Below are 14,657 nucleotides of genomic sequence, written 5' to 3'. Positions count from 1 at the left end.
TTTACTCACTGAGCCATCTCCAAAGTCCTCACGTCGTTTAAATTCTTATGCCTGTGGTAGGCACTATACTAAATACTGTGACTCATTCTTTTAATACTTATTTAATTCTGGCCCATTTCTGCAGGTGGAAGAACTGAAGCAGACAGACAGAAAAAACCTGACTGTGGTTATGCAGCTAGTAAAGTAGTTAGACTGTGTTTTTGTTCATTTATTTATTTATTCACTTAAATGTTCTCAATACAGTGCTTAAATTTGAGAAACTGATGAGGGGTTAGGTCTTACCTAGTCCACAAAAATGCATTAAATTCATGTAATGAATATGATAACAAAGAAGAAACATGTAAATAGGTAAGACGAACATAGATTATGAAAAGGCATAGCTGTTGCAGAGGGTGGCTTGATGGCTGGTGGAGATGGGTACCACTTGGTCTTGCAGTTTGTTGATGATGCTGAAGCTCCAATGGAAAGGATAAGACAGAGGTACCAGAAAATACAGCAGAAAGAGTGCTGAGGCTTAAGGATCAGAAAGGAAGTTAGTGAGGCTGGACCATTGTGAGCAGGGGATATTTTGATCGCCGATGGGTCTGGCATGGTGGGCAGGAGCCAGATCATATTGCACTTTGCGACATATTTGAATGTAAGAGTGATGGGAGAAACAAACAGACAAATGAAAAAAAAAAGCATTGAAGGGTTTATGCAGGAGAGTGGCATGAGCAGATCTGTCTGAAGACAGCAAGGCTCTCTTTCCTTGACCCAAGTATCTGACCAGTGTTCTAGTTCTCTCTTGTGTTTCAGACAAGTGCACACGAGATGGAGATGTTTTCTCTCAGAGGTAAGGTGGGTTGAAAGGTGAGTGACCAGTGGGACAGTCAGTGTTGCTAAGATGGGGAGGACAGAGGAAGCACCAGGAGAGTTACCAGTCCAGCCAGAGAAAACTTGAGGCAAGTGATGCTAGACAGAGAACTGACTGGCCATCTGGCCAGACGGCTGGAAAGACAGTGTTTATGTCAGATTCTTTTCATTTGGGTCTTTTTGACATTTGCTTGACCTTATGAAGGCACATTTGCTTTTTCCTTATGCTTAAAACAATTCTTTATAAATAGGACAAATATTCTTTCAAGTGTTGTTAAGAATTTTAGTTTTATGTACAATGTGAACATTATAAGCAACTGTCATAAATATTTTATTGGTAGCTGAGTAGTAGAATAAGCTTTCTCTTTATAGGAAGCATCTGGCACTGTAGAGTTTTGTTTGAATGAATGTTTTATGTGCTGTTTTCTTAAACATTTAAAAGGAGCTTTAATGAACCTTCCAGTTGTTTCTTGTGCTATTCTTGTTAGCCACAAAATTGAAGCCTTAAGTATTATTAACAAGAGGGCCACGGTAGAAAGCTTAAAAAGTATATTGAACACAGAATATGCTTTTCATTTATCTAGTTCTAAAACTGTATTTGTTAAAAAGAATTGTGTATGCGGGATATGGAGATTGTTCACTGATTAAGAACATTTGTGGGCAGTCATGAGGACCAGAGTCTGGGTCCTAGCACCTATGGAACTAGGAGTCTTGCACATGCCTCTGACTCAGGCTTCAAGGTCAGCAGAGACAGGAGCATTATTGGGGCTTTCTGGCTTCTATTCTATGAGTTCAGGTTCAGGGAAAGACCCAGTCTCAAAGGAATAGACAGGGAGTGGTAGAAATGGATATCTGATGCCCTCTTCTGGTCTCCATGTACATGCATACACATGTACATACACAGACACTACACACATAAATTAATCTTTAAAAACAGAATAGTATATGACCTTAATTATTTTAAAATTGCCAAAAAAAGAAGCCTAATGACTATGTACATGTGATGATGTGCTAGAGTCCAAGTGTGGCTATTCCTAATTTTACCATATTCATCTGCCTATGTCAATTGTCTTTTTTCTTTTTCTTTTCTTTCTTTCTTTCTCTCTCTCTCTCTCTCTCTCTCTCTCTCTCTCTCTCTCTCTCTCTCAGGCCTGGAACTCACTGTGTACACTAGGGCTATCTTATTTAACTTCATTGAAGTATAATTTATATAAAATAAATTTTACCAGTTTTAAGTATTGGATGAATTTTGACTTGTGTGTTCCTGTAACTAATAGTAACTAAAATATATATGATTATAGGTTTGTTTTGTTTTTGTTTTTGTTTTTTGTTTTTGTGTGTGTGTGTGTATGTACAGTTCTAGGCTTTTGCAACCATTACCACAATTAGCATATATAACAATTCCATAGTAACAAAAATTCTCCTGTGTTGTCTCTTTGTGGTCAAACCCTCTCTCTCTCTCTGCCACAAACTTCTGACAAACAGTGGTCTATTTTCTCTGTCCCTATAATTTTCCTTTTCCTGGAATATCACATACCTGGAAGCATGTATTAATGTAATGTTTGGGACAAGCTTCCTTCTGGTGGCATGTCCTTGAAATTCATTCATGGGCTGCATACCATAGCTGCTGATGCTCTTTCAAAGTATTGGTGTAACTGTTTGTCCATTAGAGTTTTGAAGAGCTTTTGACTTCTTCCCAGCTTTTGATGCTTCAAAATAAAGCCACAGCAGCCCTTTGTGTCCAAGTTTCTGTGTGAGCATAGGTTTTGATTTCTTTAGCATCAGTAGGAGTAAAATTGTAGCATCATTGGTAAGTGTAGGTTTTGGTCAGAAACTGCCAAACTGCTAATTGGTGTCGCTGTTCCACTTTACATCCCACAGAGCGAGAATTTTGCTTGCTTCTCATTTCCTTCTGCATTTGCTGTTGTCAGTTAAAAAGTAGTTTTAGCTCTTATAATAGATGTATTTCTCATTATAGTTTTATTTTATAGTTCCCTAAAAGCTAAGGATGTTGAAATGTTTTTTGGTTTTTGTTTTTTGTTTTGTTTTTGGTGCCTGTTTACCGTCTGCATATCTTCTGCTGTGAACTTTCTGCTCAAGTCTTCTGCCTTTTTTTTCTCTAAGAAAAAATTGGGTTTTTGGTTTCTATATTTGGGTTATGTTTGGAGAGGTATTATGTATTCTGGATGTAATTCCTGTGTACATATGTGATATGCCAATATTGTCTTCCGGAGTGCAGCTTGTCTTCTCATTCTCTCAACGCTGGTTTCAGAGCAAGCATGAAATTTTCATGAAGCCCAATTTACTGATTTTTTCTGTATGGATCATGCCTTCAGTGTTATGTCCAAAGAACTGTTTGCCTTGTTCTAGAGCACAACAGTTTTCTTTTATATATATTTAAAACAATCATATTGTTTTATGTGTCACATTTAGATTTGTGAGCTAATTTAAATCAGCTTCTGTTTAAGATGTAATTTAGGTCAAGGTGAGTTTTTCCATAAAAGGATATCCAGTTCTAATGCCATTTGTTGAAAGGAAGACTATCCTTTCTCCTTTTTATTCATTCATTCATTCATTTATTTATTGTGTGTGCATGGGCAGTGTGCACCACACTGCATGTGTGGAGGTCAGAGCACAACTTGACAGCTTTTTCTTCTACTGTGGGGTTCTCTGCCTTGGTGCAGACCCTTGAACTCCTGAACCAGCTCTCTGCTTGCCTTTTCCTTTGCTTGCTTTCACTCAGATGACAGAACTCTCTTGGCCATGTGTGGAAGGGTGTTTTTCATTATTTCCTGCCTCTACATTGCATTCTCCTCTTTGTAGATGGTTTCAATTTATCTGTTTCAAGTAAACTTTATAATCAGCTTGCCTGTGTTTACAAAAAAACCCTGCTAGTGTTTTAATTGGATTTGTGTTAAATCTTTAAGTAAATTTCCAGAGAATTGATACTTTGGTAAGCAGAGTCTTCTAATCCAGGCATTTGTTAAGAATCTTTACTTACATTGGTTATACGGGTGTCATCTATGTTTTGTATTTTTAAATACACAGTTGTGTGTCTTATTGGGCTTATTCTGAAGGGTTTCATTTTTGGAGCTATTGCAGCTGTTGCTTAAAAAGCTCAGTTTATGGTCATTTGTTGCTACTCTATTGAAGTAGAATGGATGCTTGCATGACCTTGCCAGAATGACTTTTAGGTACTAGAAACTTATTGTAGATTCTTTCAGCTCTGTTTCTTTCTTTCTAATGTGAGTGCCTTAAATTTTGCCTGAGTGTGTGTGTGTGTGTGTGTGTGTGTGTGTGTGTGTGCGCGCGCGCGCTCATGCATGCATGTTTTATTATACTGCCCAGGACTTTAAATACAGTGTTGAATAGCAATTCTGAGAGTAGATATTCTTTCTTTATTCCTGAAGTTAGAGTAATAGCATTCAGTTTTTTTTTCCTTTGGGAAATAAACAAACAATATATATATATATATATATATACATATACACATACATATATATATATGTATGTATATATATACACACACACACACACACATATATACACACATATAACATATACGTATATATTATGTGTGCTACACACACACACACACACACACACACACACACACACACAGTAGTTACTTTTAGCAAATTAATGAAGTTTCTAATTCCTAATTGGGCGAGTCCCTCTCCATGTCCCAAATGCAAGTTGAGTTTGGTAAAATGTTTCTTCTGCATGTGCTGATAGGATGATACTCTTTTGACTCTTTGGTTTGTTAGTGTGACCGCATATGTGGCTAGAGTGAGGAGCAGTCAATTACCCTTGCGTTGGTAGAGTAGGTTGTTCTCATAAAGCCAGGTAGAAAAGACCCACAACCTGCCATTTCTGGAAGAAGTTGAAAAGAACGGGCAGTGCTGACATTGCTTTTCATTTAAGTATTTGATAGAAATTGTTACTGAAATCATCAGCATCTGTATTTTCTTTCTTTCCTCTTCTCTCTCTCTCTCTCCTTCCCTCCCTCTCTCCTTCCCTCCCTTCTTTCCTTTTTTTCTTTGAGGCAAGATATCATATAGCCTAAGGCTGTCCTGGAACTCACTGTGTACTCAAGACTGATCCTAAACTCCTGGTCTTCCTGCCTCTGCCTCCCGAGGGCTGGCATTACATCTTATACCATCATGAGTGGTTTATGTGGTGTTGGGGATGGGACCCAGGGCTTCAAACATGCTAGGCAAGCATTCTACCACCTAGGTTACATCCTCAGCCCCTGTAAGACTTTAATTACAAATTTAGTTTTGAAGATAGGTACATCACTGTTTAGATTTTGTTTTCCTTTGGTGAGTTGGTTGTATTTACTCTCTGATGTCTGGACAGATAATCGTGCATGTTATCCTTTTAATCATTGTGGATTCTGTGTTGATTTGCCCTAGTTCACCGTTTTTTCTTGTTTTTTATTTTCTTTGAACACTGGGAATTAAACCTGGGGGCTCAAACAGGCTTCTGTTTTATTTCTTCTCTGATGCTATTATTAGAGATTTGTTAGTTTCATTTGTAATTTGAAAAAAGTAAATTTTAAACTCAAGTTTTCTCTGTTGATTCCCTCCACCCTTTAAAAATTTTTTAACATAATTTCTTTATTGAATTTTTGGGAATTTCACATCATGTACCCCAATTCTGCTCATTTCTCAGTCCCTCCATATCATCCCCTCTCCCCTGCAACAGCCCCCCAAAATGAAAATTAAAAGAAAAATCAAACTAAAACAAGCAAACAAACAAAAACAGAAAGAAAAACAAAACAACAAAACCAAACCCTCTTTGTTTCTCCATCTTTCCCACCTCTCCAACACCTCCTCATTCGTCTTGGAGGTATTGGGAACTGCGATGTGTAATACAGTACACCCTTTTGTCCAATCAGCTTTCCTTGCAATGTTCATTGTAATGAGTCATTGGTTTTGTTCAAGGCCTCTGGTTTCTGGTACACCATCATCACTGGATCCTCACCAAAACTCCTCTCAAATATCCTGCTGTTTCCTCAGTCACGGAGATCCTGCAGTGATCTGTTACACAGGACCAGTCTCTTCCTGAACTCCAGCAGGTCCTAGATGAGGTAGATGTTAGGTCGGGCAACTCCAGGCCCAACTGTGCTTGAGCTGGTAAGTTCAAGCCATTGGGGCCACCCTCCTCAGGCGAGGGGTGGAACCAGCTCCTCTATGCCCATGCCATCAGGGTCATCTCTCTATTACTAGTGGTGAGGGTTGGGAAGTATGGTGCAGCTCTCTTGATGCAGTGTCCAGTGAGTGGCAGGGTCAGTTAATACAGGGCCAGCGAAGGACAGGACTGGCTCAGCATGGCCCTGTGATTCCATTAATGGTTCCTATGGCCCCTGAAGTGGCATGGGCCACTGACATAAACACAGACCCCAGCTGCAGCAGGACCATGGCCCCAAACATGTCCCTTGGCAGCAGCTTGGGCCTGGACAGCGTCCTGGCTCCAGGTGGAAGCACAGCCTACTCAGATCAGGATATCTCTAGTGTGGGCATGACACCCAGACACTAACAAGGCTACAGGTTGGGGCCCCAGCCCTGGGGCTTTTGTCTAACCTTTGGTGGCAGCACAGACCCTAGCTTTGGAGGGACGATGGGCCTAGACATGATCCTTGGCAGCAGCTGGGTCTGGATGTCACCATTGCCTCAGGTGGCAGTTCAGGCCACTCAGATCAGCACAGTCCCAGTGATAGCATGACCCTCAGACACTAACAGGGCTCCAGATCTCAGGCAGCCACATAGCCTTTGATTAGAACAGGAAACTTGGACAACAACACAGACCCTGGCTGCAGTAGGGCCATGGACCCACACATGGCATTGGGTAGCAGCTCAGGCCACTCAGATCTGCATGGCCCCAGCTGCAGTATGCCCCTCAGTCACCAATATGTACTCAGGTGGCTGACCTGATCTCAGTGGCAACATAGACCATGGACTTCAGCACAGACTCCAGCTGCAGCAGGACCACAGACTCAGATGTGGTCCTTGGTAGCATCCCAGGTCTGAATGTCACCAAGGCTCTAGGTGGCAGTGCAGGCTACCCAGACCGGCATGGCCCTGGTGGTGGTGTGGCCCTCAGACGTCAACATGGCCCCAGGTGGCAGCCTCTACCCTGGGAGTCCACATGGCTTTTTAGCAATAGGAGCTATGGACATTAACATAAACCCTAGCTGCTATAGGGCCACAGGCCCAGACATGGCCATTGGCAGCAGCCTAGGCCCAGAATGACACCATTCTGGATGGTAGCACAGGCCACTTAAATCATTATGGCCGGTTGCAGCATGGCCCCCAGAGTCCAACAGGCTACAGGCTGTATCCCAGATTTCAGGCCTTTGCGTGGCCCCTGGTGGCCACATGGGCCATAGACTTGAACACAGATACTGGCTGTGGTAGAACCACGGACATGGTCCTCTGTACCAGCCTGGGTTTGGATGTCACCATGGCCCCAGGTGGCGGTGCAGACCATCCTGATGGGCATAGCCCCAGCAGTATAGAGGCCATCAGACACCAACTTGGCCTTAGGTGGCAGCCCAGACCCTGGAAATCCAAATGTCCCTCATGGTAACAGATGCCACCCACATCAAACAGACCCAGGCTGCAGTAGGGTTTTTTTCCCCTTTCTATTTCACCAATTTCTAGTCTTGTATTTATTTTACCCTTAATTTTGCTTTCTTTAGGTTTATTTTGCTCATTTTCCTGCTTCTGAGCTACAGGCCTCAATTGTTGACTTGAGACCTTTCTTGGCTAAAGTATTTGACAGTAGAGATTTCCTCCTCAGCATTGATGTCACTGTGTCCAGCCATTTTTAATATATGGTATTTTTGTTTTTGTTTAATTCACAGCGTCTTTTAGTTTTTTTTTCCACAGATGCATCTTGATACATGTGTAGACTGGTTAGAAGCATGTTGCCTTATGTCTAAGCATATGGGGATTTTTCACTATTCTTTTTAGTTCCTGACTTTTAGGATAATTGCATTATGATCAGAGAGTATAGTTTGGCTTTGTGTTCCTAAGTGTGTTAAGGTTTGTTTTGTAACCTAGAATATCTTGGCAAAGTCCCTGCTCACTTGAGTGTCTAGTTAGCATCTCTTGAATGTAAGGTAGACCTTGCTGGTTGATAGTATTGTTTAAAGTTGCTATGCATTCTTTCTGACTTTTGCTTTGTTTTTCCCTTCTTGATTAATGAGAAAGGAGTATTGATAACTCAAACAGTAACTAATTGGTGCAATTCTCCTTCCTGTTCCATTCATGAATCTGATACTGCAGTGCCGGGCTTGTGCACATTGGGGTCCTTGCTTTTTATCATCATGCAGCATCCCTCTTGTTCTTGACTGAGTCTTTGCTTTGATGTTATCATAGCTTTCTTGTATTTAGGGTTCACACACTGTATTTTTTTGTATTCATTTAAAATATTTTTAACCTTTATTTTTGTTTTATGTGTGTGAGTGTTCTGCCTGCTTGCATTCAGTGTGTGTGTGTAGACCAGAAGAGGGCATTGGATTCCCTGAGTATCAAACCTGGGTTCCCTAGACAAGCAACCAGTGCTCTTAATCTCTGAATTGTCTCTTAAGCCTTCCTTGTTTACTTTTAACTAACTTACTTCTATCCTTAGGTATATAGTATAAATTTCTTTTGGTTTTTTGAGACAGGGTTTCTCTGTGTAATTTTGGTGCCTGTCCCAGATCTCACTCTGTAGACCAGGCTAGACTCAAACTCACAGAGATCCACCTGGCTCTGCCTCAATTAAAGGCATGTGCCACCACCACCTGGCATATAAATTTCTTGTATATAGCACCTAATTTTCTTTTTAAATATCACATTTACTTATTATTACTATATTTTATGTATGTGTGTACATGTGTGTGCTACAGGCATGAGTGTGGAGTTCTGAGGACAACTTGCAGGAGTTGTTTCTCTTCTTTTGCCGTGGGAGTCCTAGGGTTCGAACTCAGGTTGTCTGGCTTCTTAGCTATCTCATCAGCCCCATAATTGGCTTTAAAATCTTTTCTAACAGTCTCTGTATTTTAACTGGAATATTTATTACATTTGTATTTAATGTACATCAATGTGTTTTGACTTAATTTTTTGACATAAAATTTTTAAACATTTTCTAATTTCTTATTTTTCTTTTCAAATCTTTTTTACAGTATTTGAATATTTTTCATACTTCATGTGAATATACTTGATCTTAAATAGATCTTTGTATAGTTTATCTTCAAATCTTTAAGACATTTTATAGCTGATTTTGAGATGACTTCTCCCTCCATCCCACCCCCTCCTCCCTCCCTTCTTCCATTCTTCCTTCTTCTCTCCCTCTCTCCCTCCGTTGCCCTTCGTGTCTCTTCCCTCCTCTTTCCATTTCACCATAGTAAGATGTGACAAGGTTTCTGTTGTCTTTATCCCAAATGTATTATAGTAACATGCTTGACACCTCTCTCCAGTCTATGTTATGATTTTACTTCAACTGTCACATCCATTTCAAAGAGTTTATGGGCTTTTCATTTGAATAGTTTCTATAACTGAATATACAGGTATTAACAATTGACATTTCTTTTCCTTCTACTTCCAGGGTTCCACACTTCATTTTCTTTCAATCTGAAGAACTTCCTCTGTCATTTCCTTTAGAGCAGGTCTGTTGCTGATGAATCTCTGTATTTTCCTGTATTTGAGAGTGCCTTGTTTTCTTTCATTCATCAGTATTGTTCCTGATATAGCATCTTGCATGGCAGTTTCCTTCAGCCTGTAATGTTGCCCACACCTCTGGCCTCTAGCTGTGATGGAGAAATCTGCTGCCTTTTGACTCCCCCCCAACCTCCCCATGTAATATGTCAAATTTCTCAGGCTTTCAAGCGTTGCTTTTGTCTCTAGTGTACACCATGGTCTAGGTGTGAGGCCTTAAACCATTTTTCCAAATAGAATGTCTTAAATTATTTCTTTGTGTATTTCTTTTTCCTGAAACATACTCCTTTTTTAAAAATTTATCCTTTAATATTTCAGAGACTTTGATGAACATTAGAATTTTGGATTTTGTCTCAGAGGCTATATTAATGTTTTTCAAGTTTTCTTTTGATTCTTCTTTCCTGTTGGATTTTTATTAATTTGAATTTGGGGTTGCCTCTGTTTTAAGTCTATTTAGTTGTATTTTTGGCTATTCTAGTTTCCAGTTTTAAAATTTCTGCTTGATTCTTTTTTATAACATCGGTTTCTATACTGGTACTTTTTCTGATTTATTCATTTCAAGGCACAAGCTCTACATGTTTTTGTGAAAGTGGTTTGAGACAGTGTCACTATGTTGCCCAGGTTGTTCAGCCTTACCACCCTCCTTCATTCGCCTTCTGGATATACCACCATGTCTGGCCCAGCTTTTACATATTTATAGAAGTTGAATGTGTTTATTTTCTTCTCACAGAAACCCATGAGATTGATTTTATCATTTGTACGTTAGAGATAAAGAAACAGGTGCCGAGCTGGGCGGTGGTGGTGCATGGCTTTAATTCCAGCACTTGGGAGGCAGAGCCAGGAGGATCTCTGTGAGTTCGAGGCCAGCCTGGTCTACAGAGCAAGATACAGGAAAGATGCAAAGCTACACAGAGAAACCCTGTCTCGGAAAAAAGAAAAAAAAAAAAAAGGAAGAAAGAAATGGAGGCTCAGAGTCGAAATGAAATGTTGTACCCTTTCTTCATCTCTCCTTTTCCCATTTTACTATCTCTCCTCTTATGTAAGTAATAGTCTACCTAGTCTATTGTAGATGTAACCAGCTTGTTAAATAAGAAACACAGAACCGATTGCAGAGTTAAAAACCACGAGGTCAGAGCAAAAGCAGAAAACCTTACCCTTCACTGCTTCTGCGGTTCTTCCTCTCCGCAAGAGACCTACTTCTGTGCATCCTGTCTATTTAAAGACTTTCTGTTCTGTTTTCTCATTGGTTGTAAACCCAGCCACATGACCTCCTTGTCACTGCCTGTTTGTACAGACCTCCAGGTCGTCTATGGTTGGTATTGAGATTAAAGGCGTGTGTCTGCCATGCTGGCTGTGTCCTTGAACACACAGAGATCTGCCTAGCTCTGCCTCCCAAGTGCTGGGATTAAAGGTGTGCCCCACTACTGCTCGGCTTCTGCTCTGGCTTGCTCTGACCTCAAGGCAACTTTATTGACATACAAATAAAATCACATTTCAATACAAATAAAATATCACTATATTTCCCCTTTTCTATTTTAATAAAAAGAAAAAAAGGAAAAAGTTATAACTAATATAAGAAAAACTATATACAAAAGTACAATAACTATATATACCATATATACAAACAATAAATACCTAAACAATGTCTAGTCCATTTGTATTTGACAAATTCAGAGAAAATAATTCCATTATCTATCCTATTTTGGTAAGTCCAGAATGTACCTGATTCACTTTTTATCCTAACTTATATAGCTAACGGAACTGTCTTATAACGTCTTTCAAATTTATACACTTACAGCTCTTAGTGAGTTTTTCTGAAATCCTTAACAAAGATAATTATAACTATAACTAACTGATCTTCAACTCCCTCAGAGACCCAAGAAGGAAATAATACTACCTAATAAAAAATAAAAACAAGAAGTGCATGCAAGCAGCTTCAAAAAAAAATGTGAGTTGACAGAAACAGCCAGCTGCCTGGACAGTCACCTGAGGTTTCTCCACAGTGTTGGGGCATCATCTTCAGCCTACAGGCTTAGCGTATCTGACAGACTCTTTTGTGAACTAAGATGTATACAAGGTCAACAGTTTGACCTCACATTTGGTGAGAGCAGTCCATGTACCAGAAACACCTGAATTCCATTAGTGTCATGTCATGATTCAGGATTTTAAATTCTGGAAATTATTGATGTCTTTTCAATTCAGCTGTCCATTTTTCTTGGCTGTGTATATGTGGCTTCATCTTGGCATCCTGTTCTTCTCCACATCTCTCTATTAAACGCCAGTCTACTATTGAGAGAGGTGAGCTTAGTTATTCTTCAAGAATAACTGTTTCATCTGCTGTTCCATTGCATATCAGAAGCCATTGGCCCACTCCCTGTTCAGCTGCCTTCGAAGAAAAGGGCATGGTACCTTTTACAGATTGCAAAGGTCACTCACTTCAGGGATGGTGCCATATTGTCCTGGCTTCAGAAGATGCCTTTTGTTAAAGCCACAACCACACTTGTTTTGGCAAGAATTGGTAGTCCTTGGTTTCATGTCCTGTCTGTCCTGTTTGTCAGCAGTTGATTCAAGGATACTTTGTTGTCCAGTGGCTGACTTTTGCAACAATGAAAGTTAGTTCCATATGCAGTTTCTTCAATGCCCATATTTTCTCTGAAGTAGATTGGTACTGCCAGGAGCCGTCATGTCTCATAGTCATAGCAAAAAAGAAAAATTCTTAAGTTATTAAAACATTTTAAATGCCATATTCTGTAGATCTCTGAAGGGTTTGAAGATGACCTGTCTATCTAAAATATATCTGTTTGATCTTGAAAACACACCTAATATGACTACAAGTTCAATTGTAATGTCTAATCACAAATTTTCATTTCTATATATCCTAATAGTTGGTAATACTAACATTCAAGGATTAGCAAATTGCATTACATTGTTAAATGAATGGTATAAATACAATATCTCGAACAAGATTAGAAATACGTATATGGTATATTCTAACAATCTCAATCTCAATAATAATAATTTGTATACAATATAAAACAATCCAATTGAATGTAAAGTATTTAAAACTAGTAATTGTCTTTTTCTTTTCTTTTTTTTTTTTTAACAAGCACCTTTTGCCTAGCCCTTTTCCTAACCCTTAACAACAACTTGTAACCAACCCTCCTAAACAATGAAAACTATCCCAGACCCAATACCCATAAAAAGACCAAAAAACCACCCACCCCACACCACCCCTTTGGGAATGTGGGCGTCGAATTCTTAAAATTGCTTCCTGCTGGGTATGGGCGAAGTTATCTTTATTCTGAAAAGAAAAATTTTGGGTTAATTGACAAATTCTAGGAAAGATAACTATATTCTTTGTTATCCATAATGTCAAAGTTCAGGGTTTATCTCAAGTCCTTATTCAAGTAGTCTTTGAAACTGGATCATCTCAGCTAGCCATCTCAGAATTGCTCTAAGCACTTTGTAGTCCAAAGCTGATCTGTAGATGATGTTTGTCAGCTTAGTGCTATTATATTCCACGTGGAATTGTCATTGTGGGGCCCCATCTTCTTCCTGGAGATTTCAGTTGAGGTTAGGCCTGGCCGTGATTTCCTGCAGAAAACTGAAAAGAGACTCGAACACAAAGACATGTATAGGCAGCTAATCGAAGCCCTTTCTCTAGAATTAATTAGTACTCTATATGACCATTATTATCTTAACAAAGTTTAAAATATATATATATATATATACATATATATATATATATATCATAAATTTTGATATAAAATTCATACTTTAAGAAAAGTTTAAAGAATCAGAATAGAGTCAAAGAATTGAGATTAGTAATAGAATAGTCCCTTAATTAATTTGGTTTTTCTTCTGTCCCATGTCAGAAGATGGCTCTTTCTTCTGGTATGATACAGGGAGTTTTCATTTTCCTTTTAACAACATGCTTGAGTTTAAAGGAGGAGAGAGCCATTCTCCAACTCCAAAATCAGCTTGAAGCTTTAATTGAACTGGGACTACAAGAAGACTAAGAGTATTAATTTTTTAGAGAAAGAGCAGAAACAAACATTTAGAAAGATTTATGAAATTTTGTAGATGATATACCAATAGGCCATTTTACTCTTTTTTCCTGGGACAGATGATTTGTCCTTTTTCTTCAGTTGTCTCATTTGTCCAGTGTTCTTCAGATTCCTTAGCCTTCATTCTCCTAAAAGACAAAAACAAAAACCCTTCCCCAAGACTAATTTTGGGGAGGTTCCCTTTTGGCAAGTTACATCTGATTAAATGAAAAGGCATGTATTAATGTTATAAGTGAGTTTAAACTGGATGGTCATGTTGGTTGATGAACTATCACCTCCTCTAATTAAGAGGTCTCTCTTGTTTAAATCGAACCTTTATCAATTTTGATGGTATCCACAGCTTATCTTCTCCTGCAGAAACAAAAGCAAAACCTCGTCCCCAACGTAACACAAACCCTGGTTTCCATTCTGAGGTCAGCACATCCTTGAAGTATATAGGCTGATTTAATTCTGTTGTTTTTTCTATTAACCAATGTCTCTCTGCAGCTGTTGTTCCTTTCTCATTAGCATTGAGAAAATTCAAAGTTAATAGAGCATTGTGCAGTCTATTTCTGGGGGTTTTTGTTACCCCTTTTTGTTTATTTATCATGTCCTTTAGAGTTCTGTTGGATCTTTCTATAACTGCTTGGCCTGTAGGATTATGTGGTATACCTGTAATATGCTTTATATTATAATAAGCAAAAAACTGTTTCATTTTAATAGAGACATATGCTGGAGCATTGTCAGTTTTAATTTACGCAGGTATACCCATGATGGCCATAACTTCTAGCAAATGAGTGATTACAGAATCAGCTTTCTCAGAACTCAAAGTAGTTGCCCATTGAAATCCTGAATAAGTATCGATAGTATGGTGTACATATTTCAGTTTTCCAAATTCTGCAAAGTGAAACACATCCATCTGCCAGATTTCATTCCTCTGAGTACCCTTTGGGTTACATCCTGCTGGGAATGGTGTCTGATTGTAGAAGGAACAAGTAGGACATTTCTTTACAATTTCCTTGGCTTGTTGCCAGGTTATGGAAAAATCCTTTTT

The 14,657-nt window shown here is 39.0% G+C and overlaps 1 protein-coding gene across 6 annotated transcripts in view; it reads left to right on the top strand.

Moving 5' to 3' along the window:
* Cdk5rap2 (CDK5 regulatory subunit associated protein 2) overlaps nt 1–14,657 on the top strand; it is a 198,011-nt gene that overhangs the window by 19,772 nt on the left and 163,582 nt on the right. Inside the window, exon 1 of one of the 6 annotated variants that reach the window (XM_036179223.1) lies at nt 9,459–9,508. The exons of the other annotated variants lie outside the window; for them this stretch is intronic. The gene's annotated coding sequence lies outside the window, so the exon portion shown is untranslated. Of the gene's footprint in view, nt 1–9,458; nt 9,509–14,657 lie in introns of those variants that run through there. 6 annotated transcript variants of the gene reach the window in all.

This window comes from Onychomys torridus, chromosome 2 (assembly GCF_903995425.1).
Source record: "Onychomys torridus chromosome 2, mOncTor1.1, whole genome shotgun sequence".
NCBI lineage: Eukaryota > Metazoa > Chordata > Mammalia > Rodentia > Cricetidae > Onychomys > Onychomys torridus.
The sequence above is the reverse complement of the archived record's forward strand: the minus strand, read 5'-3'. Positions and strand labels throughout refer to the sequence as shown.